Genomic DNA, 14,555 nt, shown 5'->3' with positions numbered 1-14,555 from the left:
CTTCCTTCCTTCCTTCCTTCCTTCCTTCCTTCCTTCCTTCCTTCCTTCCTTTTCCTTCTTTCTTTCTTTCACAGGCTGTAGCCCAGGCTGGAATGCAGTGTTGGCTCACTGCAACCTCTGCCTCCCAGTCCCAGTTCAAGCAGTTCTCCTGCCTAGCCTCCTGAGTAGCTGGTATTACAGGCATGTGCCACCATGCCCAGCTATTTTTGTATTTTTGGTAGAGACAGGGTTTCACCATGTTGGCCAGGCTAGTCTTGAACTCCTGATCTTGTAATCTGCCCATCTTGGCCTCCCAAAGTGCTGGGATTACAGGCTTGAGCCACTGCGACTGGCCCGAACACCATTTATTTCTAACTGCACCCCTGTATGGTCCCCACAGCAAATGTTTCACATTCTAATGGTGGTTCTTCATGAACAGAGAGGGCTAGATTTAAGACTTCTTAAGTGAGCTGGATTTAATGAGTTAAACAATGCGTAGAATAGTACTTGGCACATAATACATCCATATTTGAATTAGCTTTCAAGTTTAGAATAGTAGGAGTAGTAGATAAAAATCAATGAGTAGATAAGAGGTTGTAGAGTAAGAATTACATATTCATCACAATAACTCCCTCCACAACACAGCAAAATGTCAAGAGATCAAGTTTAGTAGAATCCATAGGAGAATGTTAAATTGGGAAGAATTTCCAAAAGTCTTTATCTTATAACTATTTGGCTTGTTTTGTTACTTACCTCTAGAAACAGCTTAGCAGAAGAAAAGATAAGAAACACACCTACAACTTCCCCTATGTAGCTGGAGTATCTAAGCTTCGATTTGGCACAAAATAGCTGTCCCCTAAGAACAATCCAAAGTATGACACTCATGCCTTTATAAACAGGAAGATCAGATCATCTTCCTCTCTAGGTTTTCTTTCCTTTGGTGCGCCCCGGAGTCCCCTAGAATGCTTATCTGTTACATGGACCGGCCATGTTTTGTTTTGGCTTGCTACTGGAACTCAGGTTGCCCCCTCTTTAAAGGGGCAATCTACAAATGCTATGAGAAGTTGGTGTCCAGAACATGCTACACTGCTTCTAACTGTTATTGCAGCTGAAACCTAGATAGTACGAGGAAATTCTCCATTCATCACAGCAGGCATGGCATCATGAATTAAAATTCTACCCACTCCCTCTCAACTCAACCCTTGTGAAGAATACTTCTAGATTTATTTATTTATTTATTTAAAATAGCGTGTTCCTCTGTTCTGGAATTTTTCATAGTTTAGCTGCTTACTTATAGATGTGGGATGGAGTACCAAAGGGAACCCAGTCTGGAATAGGGTAGGAGAGGGATAAAGTCAACAATTACACCCCAATGATGCTATGTCAACATTTGCCAGATTTAGGGCATTATCCATATATCAAGTGGACACAAAGCAGCTCGCACATGCCTACATGAAGCATGAGTGATTCTCCAGAGTAGGGTTATGGGGACCATTAGAGGAAGACAGAGACCTTACTCTCCTTTCTATGCGTGAGAATTGACTGATCTAAGAAACTCCTACTCCCTATCTGAGTTTTTACAGAACATCACCAAAGCAGAGATCATATTTTTAAAGAATCTACATTGGCTCACATGTAAATAAATTCATCTTTTAATTTTTAAAAATGATTTTATTTTTCTTTATTTTAAAAGAAAATAGAGGCAGGGTCTCATTATGTTGTCGAGGCTGGTCTTGAACTCTTGGGTTCAAGAGATCCTTCCAGTCTCCCAAAGTACTGGAAATACAGGCATGAGCCACTGAGCCCCACTCATCATTTAATTTTAAAAATAACTTTGCAAAAATGACAGCTTAAGATGCTTCAAGGAATATAGAAGTGTCTGAAATGGACGTGCCTATGGTCTAATGGGTAAATAAGTCACACATTTATCAAAAGTATCGTAAGAGAAGAGGAGAGGTAAATAATGTAAAGTGCCAATTGGAGAAATGTCATAGGGTAATCAAATAAATGGTAGAGAAAAATCTTAATTTTTTTTCTGAGACAGTGTTTCACTCTTGTTGCCCTGGTTGGAGGGCTGGAGTACAGTGGTACAATCTCAGCTCACTGCAACCTTTGCCTCTCAGGTTCAAGCAATTCTTCTGCCTCAACCTCCCTAGTAGCTGGGATTACAGGCGCCTGCCACCACGCCCAGCTAATTTTTTGTATTTTTAGTAGAGACAGGGTTTCACTATGTTGACCAGGCTGGTCTCGAACTCCTGACTTCAGGTGATCCACCCGCCTCAGCCTCCCAAAGCGCTGGGATCACAGGCATGAGCCACTGCACCTGGCTCACAATATTTTTAAATTCAGAGGAGTCAGAGGAATGTGCAACCACTAGGGTGGGATGGCTTAAAGAAAGACCCCATGGCCTCATGGAACCTGTGGACTTGTGTTGTACTTGATGGGATTTCAATGACCAATTCTAAACTTTTTCAGCCACAAGATTTGCTGTGACTTATTTCCACATAACTTTTGTTTCACAGCATCATCTTTAAAGGAAAAGGAAAGTTTCGAGAAAGGTAAGCTGGCAATGAATATAAAATTTAGCATTGCCAACAGTAGAAACTCTAAAATATTACACTTTAGAGACAGTGGGCTCCCAACTGCTCCTGGGTTCTTAGCCAGGATAGTGCCACAAAATCGCTTCTAAACTCTTATCTCACAAAGGTATGGAGGGAGACACATTGTTCATAAGACAGGCACCACGAGCACCAGTTCACTGAGTACATAACAGTGTGAGAAATCGCCCATCCTTCTGATTGTTACCTGATTCAGTGAATATGACTAATGGGCAAGAGTCAAGACCTCTGCAATACTGTGTGTATGTCCATGCAAGATTGGTAGCATCACTTTTCTACTGCCTGTAGAAGCATCTTATAGACTGATGCTAAGAAAAGTGCTGAATGTGGAAGTGCTTGCTGATGAAGCAGAGAGAGTATGCTGTTGACCTCCCCAAGAGCACAGAGGAACAATAACGTTCTGCATATATCAGAGAAATGTTGAAAAGAAATGTTAAAAAGAGCCAGTGAAAGGGAACACTTGGAATTGGACAAATGAAGATAATTAAACCCATTAGGAGGGAAAGTACAAGGCTTTGTGCCCTCCTTCAGAGCAAAGATAAATCAAGGCAAGTTAGACAAAGGTACATACCCTCGGTGAGGTAAGAGTAGGGATAAATAGTCACTACAATTGGAACTTAATAGATGAGCCCTCCATCGCATGGCTTATAAGTGAAGGTAAAACATGCCCATGGATTATGAGATTATTTACTGGCTTGACTTGATTGTGTCACTCAAAATACAAAGCATGAGTTTTAAAACATCTCAGATAAAGTTCGACATTTATTATTATTATTATTATTAAAAAAGTACAGTTGCCATTATAATTACTCTTCAAAGGGTGAAATTTCAGAAAGTCTTTTTTTTTTTTTTTTTTTTTTTTTTTTTTTTTTTTTTTTTACTTTAAGGTGGTGTTTTGCTCTTGTTGCCCAGGCTGGAGTCCAGTGGCATGATCTCGGCTCATTGCAACCTCCTGCTACAACCTCCTCCTCCTGGATTCAAGCGATTCTCCCACCTCAGTCTCCCAAGCAGCTGGGATTACAGGCATGCGCCACCACTCTTGGCTATTTTTTTTTTTTTTTTTTCAATTTAATGGAGATGGGGTTTCACCATGGTGAACAGGCTGGTCTTGTATTCCAGACCTCAAGTGATGGCTTGCCTCAGCCTCCCAAAGTGCTGGGATTACAGACACGAGCCACCGTGCCCAGCCCTCAGAAAGTCTTTTTTAGTTTATTCTCCACTTCCTATTGTGTCTGACTCATAATGTTGAGTTAAAATTTTCTCTCATGCTGTGAATTTACCATGTAAATTTTCAAGTACTATGAATACTTGAAGAGAGGACTTCACGCAATCGTTGGATGAAAAATATTATATCTGAAAATTATATTTTTTAGATATAATGTCAAATCTTCATTTTTATTATTCTAGTACTTATCATAAATTTTGAAAGTATTTCTACCTGAAGACTATGGATTGATAATTAAATCCAGAAATTTCACCCTAATTTATTTTCCTTTTAAAAATAAGTACCAATCCATAAGTAAAATAACATTACTGCACTATTCACATCAGTAGTGGAATTATATACATTGTGCTGTGAATACCAAGATGGATTCATGTCCCAGGGTGTGTTCGCCAAGCAGAGGTGACCATGGAATGAAGCATGTGAGAGACAGAGAACCATGTAAATTAATGCTGCTGAAGCCACTCTGTATGATACTTATGCTTGAGTTTTGCATCTTCAAAAGACAGAGATAAATGAAAAATACCAAGACTTTATAATCACCATTCCAAACTGAAGCCAAATCCCTAAACTTAAAAATCTTTCTCAAAACATTATGTTAATTGTTGATTTACTTATTGCCAACATTATTGATAGCATTCTATGTGGCAGGCACTGTGACAGAGAAATACTCATATTGTAGAAATAGGTAAGCTTATCACTAATAAACATCCAGTTTTATTAGATGTAGTGGAAAGAACCCTGGACGGGGTGTCTAAAGTTGGTGTTGCCTTTGCCAGTCTTAGTGACCTTTGGAAGGTTCTTTAGCCACACCCTGGGTTTTAGTTGTGTTATCTGTTATCTGCAATTATATCTAAATTGCATTGCAGTCCTAAATTTTCATATTCTTATGAAAGATGAATTTGTCTCTATTTTTAAGTCATTTGCAGGTGTAGGCAGTTATGATTGAATACATTTTTGGGATGAATTAGAAAAACTGATTAGGTCATGATGCTAATGAAACCATGCTCATAATTCCCATTCTGACCTAAGTTCTAAAACAGACACTACCCACCCTTGCAGATGAACATTCTGATTGCAGATTAGGGCATGGGTGTGGTAAGAAGGCATGATAAGAACTTGGCCAGATAAGAGATAATTCCATTAAAAGCACAAGCCCTGTTTATGCACTACAGTTTCACCTTTGTAGATCAAAGGACAACATGAAGTTTCATTGATTAGGCTGATTTTTCCATTACACGAATGAATGGGAATCTCTCCAGGAGCTTTAATGTTGAAGGGTGGGGGTGAAATCAGGCCACTGGCATTTTGGTAGTGGCTTGAAAACACTCTAAGAGTTTGAGAATGGTGACAGAGAGATGGAAGGAACTGGAAGGAAGGACTCTCTCTTCTCAGAGAAGGAGAATGTCCTTCTTGTTTCCTGAACATCAAACCATGTAGCCTTTTTAGGAGCAAACAAGGTGCAGTACTGTGCACAACTCAAGTTTATTTTTATTAAATCCCAAAACAATTTATTTGTTATGTACCTGTTATCTATACCTAGAACACTTCTAGACAATGAGGATACAAGAAAAAGTCCCCGCTTGGTGTAGCTTACATTGTAGTTGAGGACACAGAGAATGCACATTAACAAACAAGTTAAGTAACTTCATGTGGGAAAAGGCTCTGAACGAAACAGAAAGGGCTGAGGAGGAGGGAGAAGATGGTCCTGTTTGGGGAGATGACATTTGAGATGAGGCATGAATGGTAAGAAGACAGGCTTGTAAAGATGTTGAAGAAATGTGTTTTGGCAAGCAGAATAGTTCAGAAATGAGACTCCAGAGGGTTCATGGAACAGAAAGAAGGCTCAAGGGCATATAGCCTAGGGGATAAAAAGAAAAGAGATCTTGTAGGTACTTGCAGGCCACAGAAATGTGTACCAATGTTGTTCCAATTGCACTGGGAAGCTATAGAGAATTTTAAGAAGGAGAGTATTGTGATTTATGTTTTTAAAAGATTACTATGGTTGCTGTAGACACTGCACTTTTCTATATAAAATTTATTTTTCTCTTTTTCATGAGAAAAAGTAAACTTTATATAGAAAATGTTCCTAAAGCTTTTCATTAATAAAAAGTAAAATCAGGTTTAAAATCTGAAACATATCCTTTATCTGCATGTGTATCCAAATGTCAGATATCTTCAATAAGGGCTTATTAGGGTATATTTCTTATTTGACCATCCTGTAATCCATGTTGTAAAACAGTCTCCAAGGGAAGGAATAATATGTAATAACACCCTAAAAGGAGGCTTGGGGTGGGCAAGGGTGTGTGTGAAGTGGGAAAGATGACCAGAGGGGAGTGTATAATCCATGAAATGTAAATCCCAGCACAACGAGGAGATCAACAACCAAAAATACAATGTATAAAAATGCCCAGATAAGGTATTAAACCTACCCTAATAAACTAGAAGTATGGAATGATGATGGGAATGGATTTATAAAATCCAAATCCAAAGGGAATTCGTAAATCCATTCCCATCATCATTCCATACTCTCTTCTTAGTTTATTAAGCTGAACGGATCAATACTTGGAGGATGGCTACTATGACAGTACAAGGAAGTCACAGATGCTAATACACATCTACAGTTTTCCAGAAGGACTTTGGCTAGGCATACTGATAATGTATGTGTATACCTGTGTATGTGTCTGTATATGTTTATTTTTTTTCAAAATACTAAGGAAACATATCTTCAGAAAAATACTCTATTCCAAAATAAAATAAAAACAATAACATAAAACTGCAAAAGAGGCCTGGTGCAGAGGCTCATGCCTGTAATTCCAGCACTTTGGGAGGCCGAGGTGGGCAGATCACAAGGTCAGGAGTTCAAGACCATCCTGGCTAACATGGTGAAACCTCATCTCTACTAAAAATACAAAAATTAGCTGGGCATGTGGGGCATGCCTGTAATCCCAGCTACTCGGAAGGCTGAAGCAGAATTGCTTGGACCGGGACCCAGGAGGCAGAGGTTGCAGTGAGCCAAGATCGTGCCACTGCACTCCAGCCTGGGCTACAGAGTGAGACTTCGTCTCAAAACAAACAAACAAACAAAAAGCTGCAAAATAATTTTTCCATAATTGTATATACTGCCCAAGGAAACCAATATTTAACATTTTATTCTTTGATTTCCTGTCTTTTTTCTATGTATATATATTTGCAATCACAGCTTTATATAGTTCATATCATTTTGTTGCTTGCTTTTTTCACTTTATGTATACGCATATTAAATTATTTGCATTTTTTTCCACAGTAGATATGTACTGATTAGTAATTAAAACAGTTAAATACAGCATCATAATAATAAAAAAAAAAAGCTGGCTAAATGCTATTGTATGAGCATAGTTAATCTCTTACATTTGTAATTAAAACAGGAAATAAACTTTTTTTCGAATTAAGTTTGATCTGGCCATTATTTTATCTACTTGTTCCATCCAGATGACGTCTTCTACGAATTTGGTACCATGAAATATAGTATGAAAAAGGGATTAGAAAACATAATAAATGACTCTAATTGCAAAATGTTGTTTCAGGGGAAAAGGCACATATTATGTCAAGAAAGTAGAAAACAATTTAAAATAGCAAATAAGTTAGGATGGTGTACAACATAAGCTCTGCAGTACTTTGCAATAAAGAGAAATCAATTCCATGAAAGCAAGGTGAGTTTCTTTGGCCAAACACATCTTTGTGCTGCACATTGTACAAAATATCATGAACACAATGAAGCATAAGATAGTCTTAAAGCTCTAAAGCTGGCCGGGTGCAGTGGTTCACGCCTATAATCCCAGCACTTTGGGAGGCAGAGGCGGGTGGATCACGAGATCAAGAGATCGAGACCATCCTGGTCAACATGGTGAAACCCCATCTCTACTAAAAATACAAAAAAATTAGCTGGGCATGGTGGCACATGCCTGTAGTCCCAGCTACTCGGGAGGCTGAGGCAGGAGAATTGCTTGAACCCAGGAGGTGGAGGTTGCGGTAAGCCAAGATCGTGCCATTGCACTCCAGCCTGGGTAATAAGAGCGAAACTCCGTCTCAAAAAAAAAAAAAAAAAAAAAAAAAAGCTTTAAAGCTGTGCTGTCCACTAGGGCAGCCACTGGCCACAAGTGAGTATTGAGCACTTGAAATGGTTAGTCCAAAGTGAGATGTGGTGTAAGAATAAAAAGTGCTAGGTTTTGATATTATCCAACAAATATAAAATACATTATTAATGTTTATATTAAGTATATATATATTATTTTTAGCACATGAAATTATAATATTTCAGACATATTAGACAAATTGGGTTAAATAAACTATAATATTAAAATTATTTTCACCTTTTTTTTTTTTTTTTTTCAATTTTTAATCTGGCTTGCTAAGAAGCTTATAGTTACATATGGCCAGGTGTGGTGGTTCATGCCTGTAATCTCAGCACTTTGAGAGGCCAAGGCAGGCAGATGTTAAAGTCAGGAGTTCGAGACCAGCCTGGCCAAGATGGTGAAATCCCGTCCCTACTAAAAATACAAAAATTAGCCGAGTGTGGTGGCACGCGCCTGGAGTCCCTGCTACTCAGGAGGTTGAGGCAGAAGAACTGCTTGAACCCAGGAGGCAGAGGTTGCAGTGAGCCAAGATTGCACCACTGCTCTGCACTCTCACCTGGGCAACAGAGCAAGGCTCCATCTCAAAAGAAAAAAAAAAAGAAAGAAAGTTTATAGTTACATATATGACTCACACTGTCTCCTATTGATTGGTGCTGCTCTGGGATTTTAAAATCCAGACAAGAAAATGGGAAATTAAAAGCTATACAAAATAACCTATACAAAGTGCCAAGAGAAGGCCGGGCGCAGTGGCTCAAGCCTGTAATCCCAGCACTTTGGGAGGCCGAGGCGGGTGGATCCACGAGGTCAAGAGATCGAGACCATCCTGGTCAACATGGTGAAAACCCCGTCTCTACTAAAAATACAAAAAATTAGCTGGGCATGGTGGTGCGTGCCTGTAATCCCAGCTACTCAGGAGGCTGAGGCAGGAGAATTGCCTGAACCCAGGAGGTGGAGGTTGCGGTGAGCCGAGATCGCGCCATTGCACTCCAGCCTGGGTAACATGAGTGAAACTCCATCTCAAAAATAAAAAAATAAAAAAATAAAAAATAAAATAAAATAAAAATAAAATAAAAATAAAAACAAAGTGCCAAGAGATGAAAAAGAGAAGCTACAAACTGACAAGCACCCGTAATAAACTTAGCAGTCTATGAAAGAGAGGGAAGGTCTTGGTTGATACCAAGGAAGAATGATTGTAATACTGATGGAAAAATGAAGCATGGCGAGGAGGGTGGAGCTACAGTGTTTCTGTGGGGAGAGATACTATTTAACTTTAGACCAACTGACTTGTTGGTGGAATACACAAGTGGACACAGGTAGGCATAGTTTTGACCTTCACTCTCAGGAGAAAATTCAGAGCCCAATGAAATCTATGGGTTCTTTGAGTAGACGTGATGGTTGAAGTCGTAAGATGAACTTATCAGAAGGTGTGAGAGGAAGAAGACAAAATATCTGACTTGTGGAGGAAGTACATTTAGAGGGAAGAGGCGAAGACTTTGGAGAAAACATCACGGGGTGAGAAGAAGCTGATCAGTGTCATGTCATCGAAGCCAAGGGAGAGGAAGATGAGGGTGGGGGAATGGTTCATTCATTTTTTTCTTCATGTTTTCATTTATATTAGTTCAATTTCATGCAGTAACATTTATTAAATACCGACTTTATGTCAAGTATTGTGAGGATTTCTGGAGATACGGCAATAAATCTATGGTGTAGAAAATAGTATGGTAAAAGGGGAGACAAGCAAGGATGGCTGTGGAAATGGAAAGAAAAATCTAGGGATCACTGAGCTTTGCATAAATGACAACTGGTAACCTAAGCTATTGGCATCATACCACCACCACAACAAGAACCTAAACTAAGCAGACAGGATTGGAGAATTACTAAATAAGGTACATAATGAAGGTAACCAAATATCTATTTATTTATTTATTTATTTATTTATATTTGAGACAGTGTCTCCCTCTGTCACCCAGGCTGGTGTGCAGTGATGTAATCTCTGTTCACTGCAACCTCTACCTCCTGGGTTCAATTGATGCCTCAGCCTCCCAAGTAGCTGGGATTACAAGTGTGGGCTACCATGCCTGACAATTTTTGTATTTTTAGTAAAGATGGGGTTTCACCATGTTGGCAAGGCTGGTTTCAAACTCCTGACCTCAAGCAATCCACCTGCCTCAGCCTCTCAATGTGCTGGGATTACAGGCCTGAGCCATTACACCTAGCCACCAAATATTTAATTACATGTATTTTTGCCAAATAGATATAGCTAAAGCAGAGTTTCTCAACCTCAGCCCACTGACATCTGGACTAAATGACGCATGGGGAGGCTTTCCATGGCTTTCCATGTAGGATGTTTAGCAGCATCCAGGACCTCTACCCCAATCCACCCCCTCCCCAGTTGTAACAATCAAAAATCTCCAGATACTGCCAAATGTCCTCTGGGAAAATAGCAAAATTACTCTGGTTTTTTTACTGAGATGAAGTTTCACTCTTGTTGCCCAAGCTGGAGTGCAATGGCATGATCTAGGCTCACTGTAACCTCCACCTCCCAGGTTCAAGAGATTCTTCTGCCTCAGCCTCCTGAGTAGCTGGGATTACAGGCATGCGCCACTATGCCCGGCTAATTTTGTATTTTTAGCAGAGACGGGGTTTTACCGTATTAGTAAGGCTGTTCTCAAACCCCTGACGTCAGGTGATCCACCCACCTTGACCTCCCAAAGTGCTGGGTTTACAGGTGTAAGCCACCACGCCTGGCCCAAAATTACTCTTGATTGACAAACAGTGACCTAAAGTAACAATTCAGAGATGAAATAAAACTAATACCTATGGTGAAGGGTATTTGTTAAAGTCAAGTTTGCAGATGCTTCCTTCAGCTCTTGGTGGCATAATACAACAGACTTTTGTTTATTGTTCACCCAAGGATCAGTTGGTGGTGTTGAGCTGGAAAGGAGGATGTGCTCATTTGGAAGCTCAGGCTCCTTCCAACTTGTGACTCTTCCATCTTCTGTATATGGCATTTAAGATATCCCTGGGTGGCAGCATCACCTGGAGCCAAAGGAAGAGAGAGCACAGGACTACACAGGTGGTTTTTATACACCAGGTCTGGAAGAGAATATACCACTTCTCTCCATATCCCATTAGCCAAAACAGAGTCCCATCTCCACGGTAAAGATGGCGAAGAAATTCTGTTCAACTGTGAGTCCAGGAGGATGGGAAATATGTTTCATGAGCAATTAGCCAGTCAACTGCCAATAAGCCAAAAGCTACCTTGAACCTCAAATGTAATTTGGTCTTTGATTATCAAAGGTGAATGTCTACATGAGTCAAATTAAACAAATTGTTAGACAAATGTCCATGTATCTTTTGTTTTTTTTTTTTTTTGAGATGGAGTCTCACTCTGTCACCCAGGATGGAGTGCAATGGCACGGTCTCAGCTCACTGCAACCTCCGCCTCCCAGGTTCAAATGATTCTCCTGCCTCAGCTGCCTGAGTAGCTGGGATTACAGGTGCGTGCCACTGCGCCCAGCTAATTTTTGTATTTTTACTAGAGATGGGGTTTCAACATCTTGGCCAGGCTGGTCTTGAATTCCTGATCTTGTGATCCACCCACCTCAGCCTCCCAAAGTACTGGGATTATAGGCATGAGCCACCACGCCCAGCCAATGTCCGTGTACCTTAATGCCATGTACAGGCATGGTTGTTTTAGAGTCAGTAGTATTGAGTCTGAGTTGCTAAAGAAAAGCAACAAAGCAAATAATTCTATACGAAATGATACACAGCCATTATGCAAATTACTTTATAAGCAATTGGGGGAAGTGAGCAATACCTCTCTTCAGAAAGATGCAGAATAGAAGGATGAAGAATTAAGAATGAAATCACAGGATTGGTTCAGAAGTTGAACTCACAGCCAGAATCACCACAGGAAATGATGTGGCCACCTTCCTGGATGTGGATGTGGGTAAAGTTACTTTATATCTATAATGCTGTATTTGAAACACATAAAAGATAGATCATCCAGAAAACAAAATAGACCATTAAAATAATCACATAATTAAAATCATCTAAAATATGTGAAGACTTGATAACTTATTAAATGTATGATTTATTTAAGAAATAGAATTACAATCTGTTTGCATTAAACAGCATTAGTGCATCCCACTTGGCCACCTTGTTTTTGTTATTCTTTCCATATTCTAACATTTGTCATCATTTAACGTATAAGCGAGGCAGTATTTATACTACCTAAATTACAAGACTACTTTCTGAACACCCAAGCAGTTAGGGACACCCACAGACACTGGAGGACAAAATGTAATGCAATGTCCACCCCAGTTGGCACGTGTTGTGGTGGGGATTCTCTCAGTGTGTTGATAGGCTTGACATCCAGATACCTATATATGTCGGATCTTGTAGTACAGTTTTCTTTAGAGACTGTATTACGGATGTGATTTGTTGTCTACTCTATCTGCAAAGGTTTGGATAGCCCATAATGTAGTTAAAATACAAAATTATTCATGGGGAGGCTTCGACTAGGCCATAAACAGTACCAAATTCCTTCCATTAGATTTGGAGGCAGCCTGCTTTGGTAAGTGACAGCTGGGTCTCATAATAACAAACTTATAACTTTGCTGGATGCACTAAAAAGACAGCAAATAAAAGACATCTGGGACCAAGTATGTGCCATGAAGGTTGGTTCTATTTCATTCGGTTTCCTTCCTCTTTTCTTCTACCTTAATATAATTAACTTAACTCCCATCTGTTTCTATGGTATTCTGAAGTGCAAATAAAATTATCTTTTGGAAAATAAAATAAGAAGTTGTGGTACCTGAACCATCACTAGAATCAAGGGATCTAGGGCAAATCACTTAGCATATGACCCTCTCATGGTAAACCAGTCTGCTCAGGAAAAAAAAATCAAGTTAAAATAAATATTCAGAACAGCCGTGATGACAAATAAACATAAATGATGAGCATGTAGCTGAATAGTTTTTCTACAAGTGTGAAGAGAGAAGAGATTTTGCTTCTGTACAAATTTTAGTAGCAACAGTGAAATATTTTTCTTCTTATGGCCTCTCCATCTGAGTCACTGCACTGTATCAACAAAGTAAGTCCTAAAATGAGGAGAGGCCAGTATGGGACAGAGAGCCTAGGTGATCACCAAAGACACCTGCTCCTCTCTCAAAGGGTAGCGTTGCTGATCCCTATGTATCCCAGCACCCTTGCTATTAAGAGTAGTCACATGGACAGGGCACGGTGGCTCACGCCTGTAATCCCAGCACTTTGAGAGGCCAAGGTGGGCGTATCACTTGAGGCCAGGAGTATGAGAACAGCCAGTCCACCATGGTGACATCCCGTCTCTACTAAAAATACAAAAATTAGCTGGGCATGGTGGTGCATGCCTGAAATCCCAGCTACTCAGGAGGCCGAGGCAGGAGAATCGCTTGAACCAGGGAGAATGAGGTTGCAGTGAGCAGAGATCGTGCCATCATACACCAGCCTGGGTGACAGAGCAAGACTTCATCTCAAAGAAAAAAAAAAAATTAGCTGGGTGTGGTGGTGCAGCCTGTAATCCCCAGCTACTCAGGAGACCAGGAGGCCAAGATGGGAGGATCTCTTTAACCTGGGGGACATAGGTTGCAGTGAGCCAAGATCTCACCACTACACTCCAGCCTGGGTGACAGAGTGAGACTCTTTCTCAGAAAAAATAAATAAAAATAAGAGTAGTCTCGTGATTCATACTGGCCAATGAGTGTGAGTGAAAGTAATGTGCATGACTTTAGGCTGAGGTGATGAGTGATCCAATGGAAGCTCTTCATGTCCTTTTCTGTGGCATCCTTGGAGGTGATATGAAGAGGGGGGCACCACAAGATTAAAGGAGCATAACTCTGAGTCACTGCTTGGAAAAATGTTTTCCAGTAGAGCTCTCCAACAAAGAGTATCCACCCTGAATGTGGCCTGAGTGAGAAATCAATTTTTATTGTGTTCTCTCAGATATATTGGTACTGTTCGTCTGAGCATTAGACTCATCTTAATAATACACAGCATAATTTGCCAGATTGGGGTTGGTCTGAAGATAGCTGGCAACTGAATGATATCAACTATAAATATTTACAGGATATTAGAGAAGGATTGATCGTTGTGGTCTGCCCGGATCAATGAAGGTTTGCTAGGGAAGAGAGGCAAGCTGGGTCCTGAGAATGTATTAGAAAAGAGGGAGAGGAAAAGAAACCCAGGCAGGAGCATGGAGATAGCAGTGTGTAATTTAAGACATAAATAGACCAATTTAACTTGGAGGTAAAGTTAAAAAGGGATTTTGAGAGGCTAGGAACCCTTTGGAGAGAAAGTGGGGTTTTGAGTCCCATATTAAGAACCTATCTTATCACTGAGTGGGACTCACTGAAGATGTTTGCATAGTGCAATGGCAACATGAAAGATGATTTTAGGAAAAAGGGAAGAGACAGAAAAGAAAAAGGAAAAGAAAACCCCAGCCAGTTAAGGTGCAGGAGGGGACAAGGGCGGCAGGTGGTGAATGATGGGAAGTGCGAACTTCCTGCTGTCCTTGGGCCTGTCTTTCCCTCTTCCGACGAGTTACTTGTATTCAGGCTGTTTGTGCTCCTCGAAGTGTGG

General features: G+C 40.2%; 1 long non-coding RNA gene across 1 annotated transcript in view; it reads right to left on the bottom strand.

The window, feature by feature from the left end:
- LOC116534403 overlaps positions 1–12,267 on the bottom strand; it is a 22,332-nt gene extending 10,065 nt beyond the window's left edge. The window contains exons 1-2 of the long non-coding RNA XR_004261700.1: positions 12,256–12,267; positions 11,355–11,357 (exon numbers count right to left, since the gene is read on the bottom strand). This is a non-coding gene — a long non-coding RNA (uncharacterized LOC116534403). The remainder of the gene's footprint in view (positions 1–11,354; positions 11,358–12,255) is intronic.
- Between the last annotated feature and the right edge of the window lie 2,288 nt (positions 12,268–14,555).

Source organism: Sapajus apella, unplaced genomic scaffold (assembly GCF_009761245.1).
Source record: "Sapajus apella isolate SASKATOON/1434 unplaced genomic scaffold, GSC_monkey_1.0 scaffold87, whole genome shotgun sequence".
Taxonomy (NCBI): domain Eukaryota; kingdom Metazoa; phylum Chordata; class Mammalia; order Primates; family Cebidae; genus Sapajus; species Sapajus apella.
Note: the sequence above shows the minus strand (reverse complement) of the source record. Positions and strands in the feature narration are given on the sequence as shown.